Source organism: Euphorbia lathyris, chromosome 3 (assembly GCF_963576675.1).
Source record: "Euphorbia lathyris chromosome 3, ddEupLath1.1, whole genome shotgun sequence".
NCBI lineage: Eukaryota > Viridiplantae > Streptophyta > Magnoliopsida > Malpighiales > Euphorbiaceae > Euphorbia > Euphorbia lathyris.
This window is the reverse complement of record NC_088912.1, coordinates 3,728,868-3,735,175: the sequence shown is the minus strand read 5'-3', so window position 1 is coordinate 3,735,175 and position 6,308 is coordinate 3,728,868. Positions and strand designations below refer to the sequence as shown.

The following is a 6,308-nucleotide window of genomic DNA, read 5'->3' as shown; positions in this document are numbered from 1 at the left end:
TCTTTCATTAATGAAACTATTCGAAGGAACATGGTATGAACGATAATAATAAAGATAGATTATCAAGTCTATTGAATAAAAACCTAATCCGAGTCACTTGTATTCAAGGCGATTAACCCTACTTACCCTCCTGAGGTTCCTAGCGCGTGATTCCCTAAGGCCGAAACTAGGTCTAAGGCTCAGTAAATTGGCGCTTAATCAACTAAGAGGTCGTCAATCTCCTAGGCTCTGACTAGGTCAGATTCAGCTCGCAATATGTGCCTATTAGATTTTGGGGCTTTTGAATGAGTTAAACCAATTGAATAAAGCGTAAGACAGAGATTAGACAAATAATCATAGAACAAAACAAGAGCTAAATTATTATTAAAGGCGAAGATAATTGTCACAAGATACAATAAGTCAAGTTCGGCAACTGTATCAAAGAGTACAAACAAGGAAAGATAAAAGGAGATACAAAAATCCCTTTCAGGGAACCTGTTTACTCTGCAGCCGGCGACTTAATCTTAAGGACGGACCTTGGTAATTCCTCGGTAGAAAGCTTTGAAGGAGCTTCAATGGAGGTTGAGGAAGATGGAGAAGATGGAGAGGAATTACAAGGGGAAAGCTAAAATAATTTACAAAAACGAAAGATGTCTAATTACAATGAAAAAATCCTATTTATAGACGCGTCTCGGGCCTCGTTTTGACCTATTTTCGTGTCCTAGTTGGTGTAGGAAGACGTGGGGCCGAACGTGGCTTCGTGGGGGCGGAATTGGTCTTTTTGACCAATTCCCGCAGGGCTGCTCGCCGAGCAGGGAAGGCTGCTCGGCGAGCAGGGCTGCTCACGCCGAGCAGCCCCCTGCTCGCCGAGCAGGCGCCTGGTGGCCTGCTCGGCGAGCAGGCTCCTACTCGCCGAGCAGGCCTCTGGCGGCCTGCTCGGCGAGCAGAAATGGCCCGTGGGACCCTGCTCGCCGAGCGTTTTCGCCCGAAACGTGCTCGATTCAAGCTTGATGAATTCTATGCCCTTTTTCGCCCGAACTTACACCTGCACACGCATAAAAACTTCGGAAAACATTAGTCCAAAAGCCAAATTGATCCGTCAATCGCTTATTTTGAGCAAACGCTTCGTTTGGTGCGACTTTTGACGGACCAATTAGCTTCAAAAGATAACGGAATTCTAATATGCATGCTATTTCGGCCGTATTTGTCTCAATTGATCACAAAACGAGCCTAAACGACGAAAAGTAAATAGAACGTTTTCAATTCCTAACTAACTCACACAAAAGCATTTAAATGCGAGAATTGCTCGCTTATTAACCAAATAACTCTAAAACCCGTCCTAAAACCGTACCCAAAGATAGGGGTTTTTGACCCCTATCAACGTTGGAAGCCAAGAGGAATTTTAACGTTGATAAATTTGGTCAATTTGAGAAATAATTCATCAAACTGTCTTCTCGGTCATGAATCTTGTATCTACACTTCACACGTGCGTCATTTTATTAGTAACAAATCACAAACATATATTGGAATGTGAAAAAATAAAATATACCGTCTTTTGTACGAATTAGACAAAATAATTCAAAAAATTCACCGAATTTATAAATATTAATCTCCAATTTTATTATTAAATTACAAAAAACATGAAATCATTTTTTAGAACGAGTTGATATGCAATTGGTGCAAAATAAGGAATAAAAATATGTGTGTTTTATAATAGTGTCTGAAATTGAGCCAAATTATCAAGCTTAAGGGTAAAATTGCTCTTGGCTATAAACGTTAGAGGTAAAATTGCTCCATTTTAGACGTTAGGTGTAAAATTGCTCCCGATCCAAAACGTTAGGGGTATTTTTACACCTTAACCCTAAAAAAAGCTTATGAAGTTTGCTAAATAATATATTTTGAATAAAAAGTAAATTAAGACAAGTTATCTTTGACTGATTTACAACAAACAAACTTTGAACCTGATGAATATCACAGTTGTCATTTTTCTGTAAAAAAAAAAATCTATAATAATTCGTTTTTTAAAAGAAAAATGATGTTAAGTAATTTAATTTTATGAGTTTTAAATAGTTTTCCATATATACAGTGGGGTAGGTGAAGGTTACCAGATCTATATGTATATACAGTAAGATTGAGTGTTGCGTTCAACGCATATTACACACCTCCTTGAAAGAGAGAATGACATCTATAACTACTCTGGCTAAGATTGCAGATGTCACCGGCGATAACTAAACATAAAGGAGGAGGTGCTTTTTCTTCTAGTTATATGGTGGATCGCCGGTGACATTCTACAATTTTAGCCACCTGAAGTTGCACACCGTGCAAACCACATATTCGTATTTGCAAATTTTTAAACCACGAGTTTACGTTTGCAAAAAGGCAAAGGACATATTTGTTTTTACTTTACTCCAATAATTATATAGCTGGTAACTGTTTTGTTCTCGATAAATTGTCTCAAAGGATTAGTTGGTTTTTATTGGTTCAGTCAAAAAAAATTTAGTTATATTTTACTTATAAAAAATTAGAGTGTAAAAACTAGTGTTCCAAGACCTCTAAAATACTTGAGTCGTTTCTGTCTAGCTCTAAATTTTTCTATACAAAGTTCACAATTTATTCAATTAAATGTGGGTAAGAGCTGACCACACGATTTTACAGAATTATATAAAGCTATATATTTTTCTATTAATTTTTTTTGTCGTGTCAGAAATTCACAACCCTAATTTTGAATGTGGCAGGGCAGAACTGGGGTCGGATTGACAATTGCAGATTCGACTACTGTTTCATTTGTGTTGATGCTGCTATCCCCGGGCCCGTACTGTACCAGTATGTTGGACAAAGAGTAGATAGCATGATCAATGCTGGATTACTCAGTGAAGTTTATGAAATTTTCAAACCTCATGCTGTTTATACTCGAGGTTTGCGGCAAGCCATTGGCGTAAGGGAGTTTGAGGGTTTTCTGAGACTTTACCTCTTGCAAAGCAGGAGTGATAAGGCCAATGAATGTTGCGAAATGGTATCAGCAAAAAACGGCGAGATGCTAAAAGATAATGCGAGGGAGATCTTATTTTCCTCCTCTGATGATAATGAACTCAAGAATGTTTTAGCTGAAGCAATTGAGAAAGTGAAAATGAACATCCGAAGGCTTGTTGGACGTCAAGTAAGTTTGCGTGTCAGATTTTACATGTTTCAATTATTTAGTACCAATTCTTTTTATTTATTTATCTGGATTCTGGTCCGTCTCAATCCGTTATCACTGTGGAATGTTTAATAACAAAAGCATTTTGTTTTACAGAAGAGGAGACTTAGTCGGCTTCGAACATTGTTTGGATGGAATATACAATATGTTGATTCTACTGAATCCATTTCAAGTACAGTCTTTCTTTCTCCTATTTGTTTAGGGACAATGACACATTTGGGGTGGTTATCTAACTTATCGAGAAATTCTATGGTACCACTACATGAAAGTCGTTTTTCATACCACTACATGAGATATGGTTGGTGTAAAGAAAATAAAAATGTATACATGCGACATTAATTGATTCGTCGGGTGTATTACTCCCGTTGTACCCTAAAATTTTTCGTGGTTATCTATAGTATTTCTAGAACTAGAGGAGATGGAAAAGATTTCTGGCTTTGGGGTGAATTTGATTCATCCCACTGGTCTTATTGGCGGACATAATACGTTCGTCAATGTATAATGTGTGGAGTCAGATATTCTCTGACTCCACTGCTCGATCGTGGGACGGTGACAGGACAGACATGTCTGCCTCAATTTCATTTAAATTAAGAGTATCAATAATTTTTATATTTGTTACTATGTGATAAATTTAATTTTAGCAGTAAGGGAAAGAAATGAAGGATCGGTACTAGTGGTCGGCCTGTATGAAAGGTGTGTTGCTCAGTCCTCCTTTCATACAAGCGGCTGACTTTATATCCGCCTTCTTGAAAGGCAGATTAGAGTTTTAGAGTCTCATTTTTCTCCATCTGCCAATTTGAATCGCGGATGAACATATACACCTAAGAGATCTATGGATGCAGCTAAAATCACCACATTTTCGGAAATACTTCTAACTCTGCCATAAACGATGAAATAGTTTGCGAATTACCACAAATGTGCCATTTTCCCGATTTGTTTATAAATCAGAAATATATTTTTAGCAGTACATCATTTTCGTCCCCTGAATCACATGAAATGCTATTTTCTTTTTGTTACAGGCAAATCTAAGGAATCATGGGCTGCACAAGTGGTTGGACCAGCTGTGGAAATCATAACTTCTTTTCTTCGGGCTGATTCGAGTTCAGTTTGTGATGGTGTTGGAAATAAATTGATGGAAAGGAACCTTTGGACCCAATGTGTGTAAGGTCAGCATCTTGAAGTTTATTCGTGTTATGTGATTTATATATTCCACGTGCACACAGAAATGTTAATTGTGTGCATCTCAAAAGGTTCGAAGTCTGAATTCGTCATTTTCTCTTTTTATTGGCAGGCTTGCAGTGACCGGGTTCTTAGAGGAGCTCACGAGTGGGAACAACATAAACTGGGTCGAAGCCATCGAAAACGACTTTCTTCAATTCGAAAGTCACAAGGAGCGAATCGTTCAGCTGTATCTAATGACTGAGTTCGAGGATCTGGATCAATGAACTCGAATGCTCTCAACGGCTTCCATTCACAATTTGTGTATAGAATGAAAAGCTAGCTGATCGAGGAAGGTACGAAACAGAAGACTTATTTATGTAAAGTGTGACGCAATTCGTGTAGCAAAAGATGAACTAATACTTTTTTGGTAACGGAAAATGTGCTCAATAGATGAGAAAAGGGGAACTAATTGAAAGACAACAAGTTTGGGCCTTTCTTTACAAAGACTGTAGAACGTTATTTTCTTTCAATAAAATCACTAAATTTTATATTTTATTTATGTAAAGTGTGACGCAATTCGTGTAGCAAAAGATGAACTAATAGATCTCCCGTCAAACTTATTGTGTTTGAATTGCTTTGTCTAATGTCTGATTCCTAATCCGACTTTCTTTCTATCTCCCAAAATCATAATCGGTATCAACAGGTAATTGAGGTTTTTTTTGTTCCGTCGTAAATGAGTGTTTCTGATACAGGAGCATCCTCTAAGAAGAAGGATTTAGCTCGAGATTTATATGTAATTGCATATGCATTAACGACGCTTATTGCTACTGTGATTGAAATCTTTTTTTATCATAATTTATCAGCTCAACCAGTAGAAACATGTTATGGTTTGTGATTTCAGATAGTGTTCACATTAGTGCAAATCATGGCTTTTATGTCCATGCTTAAATTGTTTCGGAAAAAGGTTACGAAAGTTTGGTAGCTTCCAACACTATCGAGATTGGTTGTAAGTATCACAGTTGGGTAGTTGATTACTAATAAGCTTTAAGGAGGTGCGTGCAGTCCAAAATGGAAAAAAAAAGTTCAAATATAAAACAATAAATAGTGTTAGTTACAAGAAAAATACATAAAACATGTTGAGCAATTTACCAAATATTTGAAAAAAAGGGCATAATTTGCGGCTTAAAACTTGTTTATTCCACACACATCTAATATTAGAAAAAAATATATATGGTTTCACTTTCACATATATTTATAAGTACAAATTAATGTATTATTTTCTTGAAAAAGAAGTAATAATTTTTACATTGTTTTTTTTTCTTTTAAAATCACTACAAATGAATAGTGTTTTTGTATGGAAATAATTCTCAACAATATAAAAAATTGACGAGTAAACATTTTTTAAGGAAAAATAATTCACCACTTATTTTTTATACGCTCCATTTTTAAGTGTGTTTATTTTTATTTTTTTAATGTTATATGCATGAATAACTCTGCCTGTGAGGGTCACTTGGTGGTCTTTACACCCGATCCCAAGCCCGGACAAAGGAGGAGGGTTGCGGTAGGTTTGTGGCGGCCAACGTAAACTTAGCCACATCTTATGACATGAACCACAATATAAATATCGTTGGGGTGTTCCCTTCTCAGCGACGCGCTGCACTTCCTAGACCTGGTGTAGTGATAAGTGTGCAAGGGTTGCTAGGTCGTCGCCTCGAAGCGGAGCGCCACCCTAGGACCCGACGGTGGTGTCAAATATGCAAGGGTTGCGGGTAAATAAGCAAGTCCACGGTAATGGTAGGGTAGGGGTAAGGGTAGTAGGTTACGCTTTGGGACATGGAACATAGGTTCTTTGACAGGAAGATTAGCTGAAATTGTAGATGTTATGAAGAGGAGGAGAATAAATATAATGTGCCTACAAGAAACCAAGTGGGTTGGAGCTAAGGCTAGAGAGATAGCTCTTTGGGGTTATAAG

General features: G+C 37.2%; 1 pseudogene; it reads left to right on the top strand.

Annotated features, from left to right (window-relative positions):
- The first annotated feature begins 2,601 nt into the window (after positions 1-2,601).
- Positions 2,602-4,701, top strand: LOC136222506 (tRNA dimethylallyltransferase 2-like; annotated as a pseudogene).
- The last annotated feature ends 1,607 nt before the right edge of the window (positions 4,702-6,308 follow it).